The sequence below is a fragment of the Diadema setosum genome, unplaced genomic scaffold, assembly GCF_964275005.1.
Source record: "Diadema setosum unplaced genomic scaffold, eeDiaSeto1 scaffold_63, whole genome shotgun sequence".
Lineage (NCBI taxonomy): Eukaryota > Metazoa > Echinodermata > Echinoidea > Diadematoida > Diadematidae > Diadema > Diadema setosum.
Window position 1 is genome coordinate 31,767 of NW_027307689.1, and position 18,006 is coordinate 49,772.

The window sequence follows — 18,006 nt, forward strand, 5'->3', positions numbered from 1 at the left end:
GATTCCAGCACAGGGTAAATGAGTAGTTGAACGTATCACGATTGTAAAACAAATCTTTTTCTATGTCTCTGCAAAATTGAATTAGGCTATCTAAGCATAGATAGATTATGATACATTATAGAATAGATTAGCCATAGCAAGAACTTGCTTACATGAGAGTTAGTTGATAACGTTGTAAAATAAAAACCCCGTCATTGAATGGAATGTCCCAGCGCTATCTCGGGGGCTCGAGGACACTACGGACACGTCGATTTGCAAGTGGGTAAAATGTGATTACAGATAGGTTGAAATGAAGATGATTTATGAATAAAATACACAGAAACATAATATTTTTTCATTACACCTTCACAGTTTATTATTTCTTTTCATAAAATTGACATAAACTAGTGCTGTATTGAGTCAACCAAGTGCACATTTGCACGAGTGTACACACATCATCCCTCCTGCCTAGTGGGAACGACACAGGCAGTTTTTCAATGCAATGACCTATGAATGCCCTTGGCGTTCCGCCTGAGTGCACCGAGCAAGTGCGAGCAGCAGCAGCAGCAGCAGCAGCAGCAGTAGTTCGAGACTTTTATATTATATAGATGACCTATGCCATCCCTTTGTGTATTATACTGTGAACTATGTTATATTCGTCTTTTTTTAACTGTATATATTGTAAATGTGGAAAGAAATAAAGGAGAGTCATACGCTCTCGGTTAATCGGTACCATGCATCCTGAATGCACCAGCCACATACCAGTATCTGCCTACATCCAGTACATGTAGGGCCTATAAATGTAAGTTATTTGTATATTTCACTGTATTGTTGGTAGAAAACACCAGATTTAGTTAACATGAGTTGACAAAATACCAGAACAAAGTGAAAAAAAGTGGCGGTTAGGGTAGGGGTAAGGATGAAGGAAAATTTAACCTATACGGGAAAAGAGTTAGTATCATGTGGACGATTAGGTTTTACACAAAAAATATCATTATAATCAATTTCTTTGACCCCTTACACATGGGGTTAGACAACTAAACCATCACAGGATACCAAAAAATAGCCGAGTTATAGCAAAAAACAAAAAAAAAAACTTTTAAGCCGAAATTGAGGCCATCTTGGATTTTTTACGATTTCGGCCGAGGCTCCCCGAATTTCCCTTTTTTTTTCAAAAATGGTGTCAGTAGGCACGAAGTCATCAAACTATTAAAGGTGTGATGAGCATGTTCTGAAGATGTGACCTAAAATTGACCCTCTATAGTCCACCTTTATTTTTACATATCCTTTCGTTATTGTTGTTGTTGTTTTTGAACGTCATATCATCGAACTCTCGACATTTAAATAATGTGGACTCAGGCCCGTAGCCAGGATTTTTCAAGGGGGGGGGGGGTGCGGTCACTAAAAAAATGGACCTTCGGTACCAATACCAATGATGACACACACACACACACACACACACACAATTATATATATATATATACAACAAATTAAATAACGACGCGTTACAATGCAGTCTAACGCTCTCACAATGTTATCATACATAGGGTTTTTCCCTGACTGTTTTTACTCCGGAGCTCTTGCAATATTCAGGCTTTTGTAATACTATCTGACAAACTTTTTACTTTACCATTTTACTTCATAGCTCAGCATTCTCTCTCATACCCTCTTACCCATTACATTTAAATGAAATACAACTAAATTGAGTTTGCGTGCCTGCATAATACTCTTTGGAAATTATAAGTGAGAATGTTCTTAGGTTTTGGCTCACTTCAAAATGAGAACCAATCGAACTGTCACAACATGAGAAAATGTATAACTAATAGAGAACTGGAGTAAGACAGGCCTTTCATTTTGTTTTGTCTCTCCTGATCGTTCGTAAGAAATGCTAATTCATGACCACCTTTTCACAATTTGATTGGAGCATGCATTCATAATGGAAAATAGTTGACATAATAATCTATCCCCAGGCATTATCATGCCAACATGTACTTATATGTACACGTACTATATCTTTGTGAGACGTAGATATAAAATGTCTCAGGTTTTCGATTATAGTAATTTCGAGGAAATTTCTTTAATTTTTATCATATATGTAAACTTGAGGCTATTAGATTTTCATCCACTTACCTCTGTTCCTGTGAAAAAATGCAAGTGTCAACCTCAATGTCATCCACAAATCGCACGTACTCGGGCGGCCAGTGGAAAAAAAAAAAACGCCGGTCACACGCGCCAAGGGCCATGGCATGCAGTGCCAATATAATAATAGCTCGCACAAATTGATACATAACATTTGTGTTTGTGTGCATGAATGTATGCTCATTCGCAAATCTCCCACCCCAGCCCTTTCCCATGCAGTTGCCCAAACATAATTGCCGTTCGTTTGGTTCCCCTAGGGAACGGAACCCAAGCCTTGATCTCTACACATTTATGATCGCACTCCGAAAAGCCACTACAAAGATTAGCTTCAAACACATGCTACGAAGCTCATCGATGCGCATGGCGCTGTGTGGTTATTTCTCTGATCAGGCTTATTTTGTTGTGGAGCAGAACTCAGCGACGTTTGTTTTGTACCGCCAAAGAATTACACATTTTGCGGGGATCTAAAAGGTATTGTGAAACTACACTAATGATGTTCGTGTTTGTCAATGCATGTACACTGTATGCATAATTCTCTACATTGGGACACCTCGACGTTTTGATGAACGACTGGTGAGTATAAAATTGGATCTTTCGAATGTTGCCTTTGAACTATTGATTATTGGACTTATGCGCTATGTATCCGTGTAAGTGTACCTTTGGTGAAAATGGAAGAGTGTCAAGATTGTGGCAGTATTACGCCGCGGCGTAATAATCTCCCCGGCGCGCCGGGGAGAAGAGGGTGGTGATCTTGTATGGATAACGATGTTTTCGTGTCTGTTTCCTTTGTGAAATTGTTTTGTATTATTCTGCATTTTTAAGTCGTTCTCCCAGTATTTATCTGATTGTTAAGAAATTCACAAGCCTTTCGATGAATAGGGGCGTGTAAATAGTTCGGATCATCTTCGGCGAAATGAATAATCGAATGGATGAAATACGTCACATCACGACCTTTATGCCCATTCTTCCCTATATAGAAATATAACGTTAGAAGCCCTTTCTTGTCCTAATCTTTACTATAGGTGGAGTATAGAGGATGACATTTTCAGAACATGCTCATAAAACCTTAGTTTGATGACTTTGTACCTACTAACACCATTTTGACGAAAACAGGAACGAAAAAAAAAAAAGCGAAATCCGGGCTGCCCCGCCCGAAATCGTATAAAATCCAAGATGGCCGCCGTTGCGGCGTATTTTTATTTTTTTTTTTCATTTTTGGCTCTAACTCGGCTATTTTTTTGTCTACTGTGATGATTTCGTTGTCTAACCCCATATTTTAGGGGTCAAGGATATGGAATTTACTGTTTATTTCAGTGTGAACCCTAATCTTCCACATGATACTAACCTTTTTCCCCATATTAAGGGTTAAATTTTCCTTCTACCCCAACCGCAATTTTTGTTTGCACTTTTTTCTGTTTGTTTTTTTCAAGTCATGTTAACTGCCATACTCTTAATAACAAGTTAGTTCTAGCGATCAATCCTGTGCTTTCTACCAACAATACAGCAAGAAATATATCTACATGATGTGTCATGCAGATACTGCATGGCGTATGGCTGGTGCATTCAGGATGCATGGTAACTGTGGAACCAGTGCGACAATTCTGTATCTGCTACAGTGCCCATTAAAGGGATCGTACATTTTTTGATGAGACCTAATTTCAGGTTTCTAACATTTTTTGTGATATAATGAGAAACCCCTTATGAAATATGAAAGAGCACGTAATTCTATGAGGAATTCAATGTTGTTGTTTTTTGTGGTGAAAATTGGTTTTGAAATGGCTGAAATATCCAATGAAAGAGCAATTCTGATACAAAAGTGTGTGACCTACACTTTATTACAATCGCTTTGTTTTACTTTGTTTGTGGATGTTTCAGTCATTTCAAACCCAATTTTCATCAAATAAACTTTGAATTCCTCTTAAAATGGTATGCTCTGTACTATATCACAACTGTTTTCTTGGTATCTCGCAAAAAGTTAGAAGCCCAATTCTCATCTCCACCAATAGTGTACCATCCCTTTAACATTTGGTCATTATCCCTTTTGTCAATAGTCAAAAGCGTGTAGTTCTACTGTAGGTGTACAAAGTTTTAAAATGACTTGAATAAGCCTTTTATGACATATGGACAGCACAAAATTAAGGCAATGTTTTGATTATGTGATGTACATTGTATCTGCCATTTTGCCCAGAAAACACATTTTTACCATAACTCAGTCATTTTTTCATCTTTTAGCCTTCTTTTGGTATTTCACTATCACCTCTTGGTCCTTTATTTCTCATGCCTGCTTTTCCCTACCATGTAGGCCTATAATTGCAGTACTTTAACAAAGCAATAGAGTACTCAGGTTTGATGGGGAATTTTTTTTTTTTTTTTTTTTATTCAAGTTCCATATTCCACATTCCATATTCAGGCTTCATATTCCATTTGATTTCAGAGTAAAATATGTATAACACAACATTCAATTTTAGACATAATTTCACAAATGTATAAGGACATGTAATAAAATGATGTGTAAATATGAGGAACCTACTAAAAAGCAATGCTTGTAGGATGTAGGTTCCAAAGAAACAATATAAGCGTTTAGTACAACATGCTAAATTACGAAAGATGACGAAACACAAGCGAAAATCGGTATGTCGAGATGATAATAAACTCTACACAATGTACAAAATAGTTTATGATGGTCAAGGTAAAACTCAGGGATTCAATGCTCCATAAAATTGCACTATTGGTCAAAGAAATATAGTCAAATGAAGTCAAATGAAGACACCCGAGCGAGGCATCATTGAGAATAAGAACAGATATATCAAAATGGTCACAGCAAGTAACTATACATAAGATTGTAAAAAATTGGCTTTTAGATTTTGCTTAAAGGAACTTAGAGAACTTGATTGCAGCCGAACAGAATCTAACTCATTCCAGAAAGAAGGACCGGTAGAAGTAATTGTCTTAAGGGCTAGAACTGTACGAACGGGAGAAAAGTGATATGATCCACTTTGTCTTGTAGGGTAATTATGAATTTCACTGTTTTTAACAAACATTGAGGAAAATAAACTAGGAAGATCGCCAATGCTCAACTTATACATAAAAATTCCAACGTGATACAAATACAAATCAGAAACTTTTAGTAATTTACTGGAAACAAACAAATCATCTGTATGATCCAAAAAATGTGCACGATTTATAATCCGCAAGGCCTTTTTCTGAATAAAAAATAACGAATCTATTTTAGCCTTAGAGCAATTACCCCAGGCCAATATTCCGTAATTTAAGTAAGGTAATAATAGAGTTGAATAGAGGGAATGCAATATTGGCTTGGGGAAGAGGTACTTCAATTTGTGAACAACTCCAACGTTTTTACACAACAACTTACATAAATAATCAACATGAACCTTCCAAGAAAGATTACTATCAATATAAATACCTAAAAATTTTGTTGAATCTATTTGATTTAACTGCAAACCATTCACTAATACTGAACCTGGAAGAAACTTTATTGTATTACTAAAAACCATATAATTAGTCTTGTTTATATTGAGCGATAATTTATTCGCCTGTATCCATTCAAATACCAGTTGCAGTTCGTTATTCACAGAATCAAGCAACACATAAGGATCTGAGTGAGAATAAAAAAGACTTGTGTCATCCGCAAACAGAAGAAAAGACAGCAGAGAGGATGAGTTGCGGAAGTCATTAATATAAAGAATAAATAAAAGAGGACCTAAGAGGGAGCCCTGTGGAACGCCACAGCAAATCGAACCTATTTCTGAGTCGTGGTTATTCACAGTAACAAACTGAGTTCTTTCGGTAATATAACTTCTGAACCACTCCAAGGCCTTTCCACGAATGCCGTAATGATTTAATTTGTACAAAAGTATTTCGTGGTCTATTGTGTCAAAGGCCTTGGAGTAGTCCAGAAACAAGCCGACTGTATGCGACTTTGAGTCTATAGCTTTCGCAACTTTCTCTACAAATAATAATATAGCATGAGTGGTTGCATGTTTTTTCCGGAATCCGAATTGATTATCAGCTAAAATATCACATTCATTTAAGAATTTAAGTAAACGATTATAAACCACCTTCTCAAGTATTTTAGAAAAAGAAGACAGTAATGATATTGGTCGATAATTTCCCAACTCATCCTCTCTACCCTTCTTATAGATTGGTAAAACTTTGGCAATTTTCATTTGAGCGGGCACAATGCCGGTAAGTAAAGACAAATTCAAAATGTGGACTAATGGTGAAAGAATTTCATTTATAATACATTTTATGAGATGATTAGAAAATCCATCGTGACCTGCACTCTTCTTGGGGGAAAGAGAATTGATAATGTCTAAGACCTCTGCTTCAAATACAGGGAGAAAAAATAAAGACTGAGGATTGGAATTTAGTAGGTATGAGTGGAAAGGTCTGTGTGCAGACGAAATGTTGCGTGCCAAATTTGGACCAATGTTAACAAAAAAAGAATTAAATGCTTCCGCAATTTCTCCATCATCTGTTATATTATTGCCTTCATAGACAATCTTATCAATTACACTTTTATTTTCATGTTTATGAATTACATTATTAATTATACACCAAGTAGATTTTACATCTGACTTATGCTGTTCAAACAAAGAACAAAAATAATCCTTTTTCGCTTTACGTAACAGGGATGTAAGGGTATTTCGATACTTGATGTACTTTGATTTATTCAAAGCTGTGTTATGTGATTTATATCTGTAAAACAGAGTATTTTTCTTGTTTATGGATCTAAGTAAAGCTTTAGTTATCCAAGGTGATCGTGGAACTGTTTTATAATTTCCTCTTTGATTTCTCAATGGAAAATGTGAGTGAAATAAGGGTAACAAAGTGTTCATAAATCTATCATACGCATCATTCGGGTCAATGGAATCAAAAACTTCATTCCATTCCATTGAGGATAAACTATGTTTAAACAGCTGAATATTATAATCAGAAAATATTCTTGTTTGCGATGAATTATTACACATCTTTTGTTTCTGTGATTCAGGTATAACAGGATTAGTAGAAACTATAACGGGAAAATGATCTGATATGTCTGTTACAACAATACATTGATCACCATAAGTGTGATTGTTTGAAAATACATTATCAATCAGTGTTGCGGAAGCTCCACATAATCTTGTTGGCTTGGTGATACAAGGAGTGAAAAAGGATGATACCATGGTATTTAGAAAATCACGTGTTTGTGGCTTTTCATAATCGAGTAAGTCTAAATTAAAGTCGCCCATTATATAACTGTGTTTGTTGCGGAGATAGGGCGAATCTAAAATAAATTCAAGGATTGACATAAAATCAGAATGATTACAGTTCGGTGGCTTATAAATTTCTCCTATTAATACATTCTTACCGTCTGGCATACTTATATCAGTAAAAATACTTTCAATTGAATCCGACATGTAATTCAACTGGGTTACCATTTCAAATTTTAAATCATTCTTCACATAAAATGCCACACCTCCACCCCTTTTACAAACTCTATTATTTGTGACCAGTGTATAACCGTCTAATTGTACTAGAGAAGTGAAATTTTTGGTCATCCAGGTTTCACACAACCCCAATACTGAGAGTTTTACATTCAAAGTATCAAGAAAAAAGTTTAATTGATCAATGTTTTTAATCAAACTCCTTATGTTATGGTGCAAAACTGAAAAAGTATAATACTCCGTTTTAAAAGACTTCAGCTTTGCTACATGTTGCGGTAATATATAACTAGATGTTCTTGGTTTCTGGTGAGGAAAAATATCATGGTTATCATGAATAAAATCAAAATCAGGCATATCAGCATTAAGAGTTTCGATATCTTCGATTCCATTACATACATTCGCTAACATTTTGTAACCGGCATACCTGAGAAAGATGACAAGATGATATAACATTGGTTGGAATCACCCCCAGAGTTTCTAAAGAATACAACAACATAGGACATTTCAGTTTGGTCAACCAATTCGTAACAATGTGAAATACATGTAAAGCCACACGATCTGTCGCACGGGTGACTTGGCTGCAATAAAGCCATATATAGTATCGTGCAATCGACAATACACGTACCATCAGAGGAGGTATGACATAAATACAATAAACTTTCAATGAACTGTTTGCTTGATTTCAGCAGAAATAGGCTCAGTATAAGGACTAAGAAAGCTGTAAATAAATGTGACATCATAGAGAAGGCGAGGGCAAGAGAATTAAGGAACCATCTGTCTGGTATGACCGATGGAAAGCAATGAAAAAAAAAAAAAAAAATTGAACTTGGGGGAAAGTGAAAAGGAGTCCCACCTCCATCCAATTCATGAATAACAGGACGACAACAAATATGTGAACGAAAAGCACCTGATTTCTTGAGAGCGGAAGATTCATGGATAAATATTGTGTTTCAATGCATAATACATAACAAGATGCATGATGCGTCGCACGGGAGACTAGGGAATACCAAATCTGAAGTACAATGATCTCGACAAGACGTGATACATATAAGAAAGCATGAGAAAAATGTGGCATTTGACTTTTGGTGAACTGAATTCTCGGTTTGCATAGAAACAGACTCTGTGATGTGTATGCAATGGCTATGAATAAATGGAACATTAAGATGAGGCGAAAGGCTACAGAATTATGGAACGGTAAACGCACATCTGGTGTGACTGAAATAATGACGTAAAAAGAACTACAGGACTAGAGTTGGGCTGGAATGGAATCCCACCACCACCAGGTTCATTAACATGGCACCAAACAACATGCCAGAGAAATGCACTAGATTCGCTTGTTCTATATAATGCGTATAGGCGTGTTCTCATATGAAGAAGAAAAAAAATTGTCGTAATGAGTTTTATATAGAAATTCGGGAGGATTTATCCGAATAAAAACACATCATTCAAACAAGAAATTTCTCTCATAAAGTGCCATTTCTCTCATAAAGTGCCATTGATGCCATTTGGGTGATTCAACCAGTTCTATGAGGAGAAAATGTTATGTACAAGTTGTAATATTCCTCACATAGCATCATGGTAAAGTCATCATCTCACTGTCTCTGACTGAAAGTCCATAAAGCTGAGGTAATTAATGTGGGTTGTTTTACTTTATATAAGATATTTCCAGTTCTCTTTTCCAAATCGAAAATATGGCCCAAGCACATGAAGCATATGCATATAGGCCAGGCTGTCTGTCACAGAAATGAAAACATGGGGAGGCCCATTAACTAATTTTGATGAACTCAAGGAATGCCTGGATACCCAAGATCCCACCAAACTCAAAGATATTTTATATGGAGAGCTGTCGTGCCGCAGACTCATATACCATCGAGATTATTGTGCACCCACATTATGTATAAAGTCTTGAAACCAAATCTCTGAGGTGGAAATTTCATTTCATTTCATTAATTTCATTTCCAACAACATTTTCATACACAAAATAACACAACATCAATGCAATGTAGTAACAAAGAAAAATACGTGAAGTTTACAATACTACGCATCACAAAAGCAAAGTGAACAATGAAAATTGAATTGAAACTGAAGTTGCAGGAAATGGAGGAGACATGCTAAAAAGCACTGGCTTCACAATTACAATGTACTATGCGTCCTGAATGCACCAGCCACATGCCGACATCTGCATACATACAACGTATAATGTAAGTAATTTGTTTATTTCTTGCTGTACTGTTAGTTTAAGCCTAGATATAGGAAAAGGGTTCGTATCATGTAGAAGATTATGTTTTACACTAAAATTATCATTATAATCCATTTCCTTGGAAATAAAGGTGAATTTGACTCCTCTATACGCTGGAGGAGAGTCTGATAATCTCCTTATCCCTGATCTGCCTAATGAAGATGACATGGTGAATGCATTCAATCGAAAATCAACCACTCACATCACACAACCAACTACCAATTCCAACCTTGAAGAAACTGTTGACAGTGAACTGGGCATCAAGGAATTCTTTCTTGTGACATGGGATTGCAAAGGTGCACGAAACTATTACCTTGGTATGTGTTGAGACCAAGATCATGATGCATATGGAATCCAGCACATGGACAGAATAAAAGGGACAGATCAGCATCAGCACTGGTGATGACTAATGCAAGCTGATGTACAGACAGTATACTGCTGCAGATTCTTCCATGTAATGTCATTGGCTCATGGGATGCATCATCCAGTCGAAACATTACTTTTGTGCTGCTAGATAATTGGCATACCATAGAAGGCCTATAAATTCAAGTCATTTTACAATTAAATTTGTGCGCCTATACAGTAGAACTATACACTCTGACTACATGTCTAATGACCAAAGTGTTAATTAGCACTGTAGGCCTAAAGTAGATACAGTATAGCTTAAGCACTGGCTTCACAATTACAATGTACTATGCATCCTGAATGCACCAGCCACATACCGACATCTGCATACATACAACGTATAATGTAAGTAATTTGTTTATTTCGTGCTGTATTGTTAGTTTAACCCTAGATATGGGAAAAGGGTTCGTATCATGTAGAAGATTATGTTTTACACTAAAATTATCATTATCATTATCATTATAATCCATTTCCTTGACCACTTACACATGGGTTAGACAACTAAACCATCACAGTAGACCCCCAAAAATAGCCGAGTTATAGCCAAAATAATTCTTAAGCCGAAATTGCGGCCATCTTGGATTTTTTACGATTTCGGCCGAGGCTCTCCGGATTTCATTTTTTTTTTTTTCGTTCTTTTTTTCCCCCAAAAGTTGTGTCAGCAGGCACGAATTCACCAAACTATTGAAGGTGTGATGAGCATGTTCTGAAGATGTGAACTAAAATTGACCCTCTATAGCCTACCTTTATTTTTACATATCCTTCGTTATTGTTGTTGTTGTTGTTGTTGTCGTTGCTGTTGTTGTTTTTGAACGTCATATCATCGAACTCTCGACATTCAAATAATGTGGACACCAAGCTCCTAGATTAAGGTTAGCTGAATTTTAAGTAATGATGCATCCAGGGTATTTTCCGTCATCTCATGCTGTTACTGCAATGCGACATTCAAAAATTTTGTTATGGTGTCCTAACAGATCCTATACGTGTACAGGGTTTTATGACGCACAATGATTTTTTCCATATCTAGCAGTGTCTAGAACGTGACGAAAATGTGTTTGTTCTCTCAAAGGGTGACATGACTCAGATCGTTTTGCTTCCTACCTTTGGTCATATTGAATCATGACTTGAGTACAAACCAAGAGCAAGACAGAAACTGTTTACAGTACATGTTTTGAACCCATTATGAGTACCAATAAAAAGAATATTTAGACAAAAATGTGCCTGTTTTGAGCTTTATTTTGTGATTTATACCAAACTGTCTGATTTCATGCATCATTATTCATCAATTAGTATAAATATAGTATACATAATTTAGCATAAATGACAATTAAAAAAAATAACTTCATGGTACTTTAGATTACGTCTAGGCAATGTGTGAGCCGATTTTCGTCGAGATCGCGCGGTCGGCGGCCGAGATCTGGATGGGGGGGGGGGGGGGGGGGGAGGCGGTTCTATCATCTACCTAGTATAGCCCGGCCTTGTTAGGGTTAAAAAAAAAAAGTCTTACAGTCACTGTAAAGGGGATGGCTAGTAACTGATCAGTGGGAATCAGTGGGAATGTTGGGGAATGATTGTTCCAATCCTTGTGGATTCTTTTACGAATACATTATATATCTATTGTTGTGTGAAAATTATTTGCTTCAGAATGGTCTCATATTCAGGTAATGCGCAGTTCAATGTTTCCAGGTTAGCGTGCCTGGTCAGTGACGGGGCATTAATCTGCACATTACTTGAATATGAGACCGTTCTGAAGCAAATAATTTTCACACAACAGTAGATATACGATGTACTCTTACATGAATCCCACAAGGATTGGAACAATCATTCCTCAGCATTCCCACTGATTCCCACTGATCGGTTACTAGCCATCCCCTTTAATAATGAAAAAAAAATGCACTTTTGCACACAGAAAAAAAAAATATTTAATGATATGGGACTCCACGGATATTCCAAACATGCTTCACAATTATGCAAATATCTTAGCAATTGGTGAACAGAGATCAATACCAGAAATAACTGTATTCGTGTCCTTGGATACTCATCTAAAAAATAACTAAAACGTTTGGAAACATAAACCTGGAAAAAAAAAACTCATCTTTCCAGAAAATTTTGGTACTGAAACGGGATGTTACGTTTGATATACGATATATTACAAGAATAATTGAAATTTATCAAAATAAAAATTAATTTGTGAAATATTTCAAACCATCTTCAAACTCTTATAACGTTGACAAACAATGAAGTTATTATATTTTAGAATCCCCCTCTACTCCCCCCTATAAAAAAAGTGGCCCTTAGTACCAGATATACCTGAGACACCTTCAACAGTTTACACATCGAAAACATAAATCTCTATGTTAATGGTGAACATTCAAATGAACCTTCATTCAAATAACTTGTTACTTGCTTTTAATTGGTGTAACTGAACAGAGAAGGAAAATACATCGGAAGATTCTACCATCTCGAAGAGTTTCGTTTGGACACCTGAGCCCATAGCAGCTCCACCAAATCCACCGCCAAGCACTACTTCGGGAACACGAGCAAGATGGCACGGTCCCCTGGTGAATGTGCGTCTCAGGAATTGTCGATCGCCGAACTCAAGTCACAATTTGGTAACGTTGGTACCATTACCTTATTCACTTCAATGAAATCATTATTTCTGTTATATTCTAAACTAACGAATTTTGTAGATGTGACTTAATTTCAAAGCTTATATCAACTTTAACAACATGAACCTTCCCCCCCCCCCAAAAAAAAAAAATAAATAAATAAATAAATGATGTTCTCAAATTTCAAATTCGTCTGCGCATGTCTTAAAGGGGATGGCTAGTAACCGATCAGTGGGAATCAGTGGGAATGCTGAGGGAAGATTGTTCCAATCCTTGTGGGATTAATTTAAGAGTACATTATATATCTACTGTTGTTTGAAAATTATTTGCTTCAGAACGGTCTCTAATTCAAGTAATGTGCAGATTAATTCCCCGTCACTGACCAGGCACGCTAACCCGGAAACATTAAACTGCACATTACTTGAATATGAGACCATTCTGAAGCAAATAATTTTCACACAACAATAGATATATAATGTACTCTTAAATGAATCCCACAAGGATTGGAACAATCATCCTCCAGCATTCCCACTGATTCCCACGGATCAGTTACTAGCCATCCCCTTTAATCATTCTTGACCGATTCTTGCCAAGACTGCAATCTGTTGTGACTTATTGAAACCTTTTTGTGAATAAGTTTACACGTGGATTTTTATTTGATGACGTCATCACTGTAGACATGGAACGAACACACAGTTACACTGTAATGTCACGCAAAAGTGGGAATTCTGTCAAAGGCAAAATATCAGTATTTCAATTTCGATTTCAATTTCAATTTCAATTTACTTTCTTATTTCTCAATGGAAGATACATAAGATATAACAAAATATAACAATACAGAATGTCAGGCTTTGATATGTACCAAAAATGCAAAAATAGTGCGTAGCGGTCGATGTGTCATTTTCAATCAAAGTAAAAGAATGCTACATGTATAGGGAAACACAATGGAACCTACTAAAAAGCAAATCTTGCTTAGTGTAGTTCCCTACAAAAAGCCTAGTGTGAAGAACAGGATGAGGAGCACGGGTACAACTAAAGACCAAATTAAAGAATAAGCAAAAAAAAAAAAAAAATACTATGTACAGTGTATGTATCACATATATCACAATATACACTAGTAACCACGTGACAGAGGAATATTTTCACATACATGTAAATCATGCTGTGTAACTGTGTGTTTGTTCCATAAAAGAATTTACTTTGAAAAATATGAATATTTTAAACGTCATCTCAGAGACAGTTTATTATCCCAAATGACCTGACTATAATTTTCATTCAGTACAGTGCTCACTATGATTTTCTATCAGTTTTATCGACATCTTAATCCTGACACTTTTAGGTTTCATTTTAGTAATGTGTCTTTTTATACCCCCGCCAAACGAAGTTTGAAGGGGGTATATAGGAATCAGCGGACGGTCGGGCGGTCGGGCGGTCGGGCGGTCGGGCGGTCGGGCGGTCGGTCGGGCGGTCGGGCGGTCGGGCGGTCGGTCCGTTGCAAATCTTGCGTCGCGAACTACTTCCTCAGTTTTCAACCGATTCCCATAAAACTTGGCACAGATGTGTGCCTTGGGTTGTAGTTGTGCAAGACGTATTTTTTGACAGTACCCAAAAGTACGTTGCCATGATAACGGCATATTATGGGCAAAAATGGGTACAAATCTTGCGTCGCGAACTCCTCCCACAGTTTTTGATCAATTTTTTTATGAAATTAGGTACAGATGTTCATCTGAATATGTTAATGTGCAAGACACATATTTCCACAGTGGCAAAAAGTGCGTTGCCATGGTAACGGTATTTATTTGTAAAATATAGGGCAAAATGCTTCATGGCAAAACTGCTTCATCAGTGTTCTTCCAATTCTCATGGAATTCATATTGAATGTTTGTCTTAGGATATAGATCAGCATGACACATTTCTTGACAGTGACAAAAAAGTATGTTGCCATGGTAACAGCTCACATATTATGAGCCAAAATGATGGAAAATTTTGTGTTGCAAACTACTTCCTCAGTTTTTGCCCAATTTCCATGAAACTTGGTACAGATGTGTGCCTTTGGTTGTAGATGTGCAAGACGCATTTTTTGACAGTACCCGAAAGTACGTTGCCATGGTAACGGCATATTAATGGCAGAAGATCAAGGAAAGATCTTGCGGATTTAACTACTTCCTCAGTTTTTTGACCAAAGCTTATGAAATATGGCACACACCTTGATCTTGGTGGGAAGATGTGGAAGACATATTTTTCGGACGTGTCGGAAGCTGCGTTGCCATGGTAACGGCATATAAATGGCAGAAGATCAAGGAAAGATCTTGCGGATTGAACTACTTCCTCTGTATTCGACTGAAGCTCATGAAATGTGCCACACACATTGGTCTTGGTGGGAAGATGTGCAAGACATATTTTTTGGACATGTCGGAAGCTGCGTTGCCATGGTAACGGCATATTAATGGTGGAAGATCAAGGAAAGATCTTGTGGATTGAACTACTTCCTCAGTTTTTGACAAAAGCTTATGAAATGTGGCACACACAATAGTCTTGGTGGGAAGATGTGCAAGACATATTTTTCGGACGTGTCGGAAGCTGCGTTGCCATGGTAACGGCATTTAAATGGCAGAAGATCAAGGAAAGATCATTCCTTGGGTAAGACTGTCGTCACGGGGCGGGGGTATTAATCACCTTAAGTGATATTCTTTTATTTGGATCACGCCTAGGAAATTTGGTTGAAATTAAATTCAGCCGTATACCTTAGAAAATGTTTTGCAATACATCCCGTGTTTGGAAAGCACCTGTAGTATACCTCAGTATACCAACATGCCATTGATAATTTTAGACGCTGCTTTATTACAGCATGACTGTGGTGCACGGACGAAAAGAATGATCACTTTTGCCAAGACCATCAGAGCTGCCCTCTATTCACAATAATCGACATTCTGTATGCCTATTTATCATGTACAGCTCCCCCCCCCCCCCCCACCATATGAAAAAAAAAAACACGTTAATCTCGAAGGCTCCTTAATCTGAAAACGAAATAAGTTTTTGGAATTTGATTGGAGGTCGTTAAAAAGCTTCTTTTTTTTCATTTTGAGGGTTACCAAGCTTTGGAAAAAGCGAGCTTTACTAAATTCATTTTTAGCAATTACGAATCTTTTGAACAACGGACCTTCCAGATAAAGCCACAAATATGCTGATTAACCAACGTATTTGTGTGTTTCAGAATAACGAACCTTCTTACATTTTTTAATAAACGAACATCACCCTTATATAATCACTATCATTTTGTGTTGAGCCTGCACTGGATATAATGTGTAAAAATATATCATATTATTCTTTCATGTCCCCTCAGTAGGTGTAATGTCTGTGCAGCATGATGATTAATATGTCATTATGTGTGATGCAGAAGTCGTACAAAGAAAAGAACAGTGAAATGCTACTTTTGTAATCTTTGTCCCGTCAAAATTACAAACGTAATAACTCAAGTGCCTTTGCTTATCCCAACTCTGTTGTCAGATGATAGCAAAGCCGTTATCAGGGTGAAAGCCTGTATGCTAGCGCTGGATTCTCTAAAAGGTGGGAAAATCGACCTTCCAGACAGTGAAGAGCAAGATGTATTGCAGTTGATCGAGCAACAAGAAGATACATGCATGGAAAGGGAAATCATGACAAAGTCTGCAAGTAAGGTAAGCTTATCGCCCGAACGTAATTCACATCTATACACAAATTATAACAATGAATTGATTTATTACAAATTGGGTTCAAACATAAATCCCCCGTTGTAACCGTGGTTCTAAAGATTAACTTCCACTACTACTTTTACTACTTCCATTACTACGACCAGTAGGGCCTACAATACGGATGATGCAGGAGCCGCGGAACCGAGGGGGGCTGTAGCCCCCACCCCACCCCACCCCCCCCCCCACACACACACACACTCAAACACACACTTTTGGTTCACGAAAAAAAAAAGGGGAAAAAAAGGAAAAAATCGAGTGAAAAAATCACAACACCCATGAATTTGAATTTGTGAAGATTCTGCCCTTGCATAAAGTTCCCATCTAAGCACTGATGTAGCAAAGACGGGGGGGGGGGGGGGAGGGCGATGGGTGCGGTCGCGCAAGATTCTGAATAATTCTGAGTGCACAAGACTTATCACTTACATTCCGAAAAAATCAATAGTTCCCGCATGTACAAGGGGAATATCCCCTTTTAATCAACCCTTTCGTCTCTCAGTTCCCCGTTCATTTTTTTTTTTATAATTTCCAAAATATTCCACCAAATATGCGTATACGAGATATCTGAATTTCAACTATAAAAAGGCAAAAGCTTCCTCGTACGGGAAGGGAGGGGATAGCATTTTCCCCATGCTTTCTCCCTGCCCTCCCCCCTCCCCCGTGCATACACGTAGACTATGGCTACACTTTGAGTTTTCCAAATATAAATATGCCACAAAATGTGTGCACCATAACGTTTAACTGCGATCAGAAATTACAGAATCTCCCTCATGTAGGAGGAAGAATAGGGCTTATCCCCTCCCACATCATCCTGCTGTGTCCTTCCACAGACTTGCACTTCTCTGATTGACAAATTTCCAGATATTCCAACAGAAATATGCGCCAGATTGTAGAATTTCAGTTCTAAAAATGAAAAAAAAAAAGTTCCCTCGAATATGGGAGGGGTATCTTGCCACCCTCCCATTGATTGGTCCCCTCTATAGACTTAGTACACTTCGGGGGATGACAATTTCCAAATTTCCCACAAAAAGAGTGCTTCAGATCACTTCATTTCAATTTTAAAAGCGCAAAAGCTCCGTCGAGCGGTAGGGGTCATCCCCCTCCCACACCCTCCCCCTCTACCTCATTAGACTTATACACACAGATTATGCACACGAGGAATAAGAGCTAAATGCCGTGATTTTGCTATTAACACGTACAAGTATACTTCCCTGGAAAAAACCCTAATTATTTCCATTATTATTATTATTTTTTTACACCAGATCGCTGAATTTCAGGTCTGAAAATGTAAAATCACCTTCGTGTGTGTGTGTGTGTGTGTGTGGGGGGGGGGGGAATATCCCTTATATGTACACCCTCGTGTGCCTGTCTTTTCTGTTTGATTGCTTAACAGACAGCGTTCATGAAATTCATTGTAAGATTGAATACTTTGTACAAAACGTTTATTTAAATGGTACCAC

General features: G+C 37.3%; 1 pseudogene; it reads left to right on the forward strand.

Annotated features, from left to right (window-relative positions):
• The first annotated feature begins 2,459 nt into the window (after nucleotides 1-2,459).
• LOC140245922 (uncharacterized) overlaps nucleotides 2,460-18,006 on the forward strand; it is a 64,473-nt pseudogene continuing 48,926 nt past the window's right edge.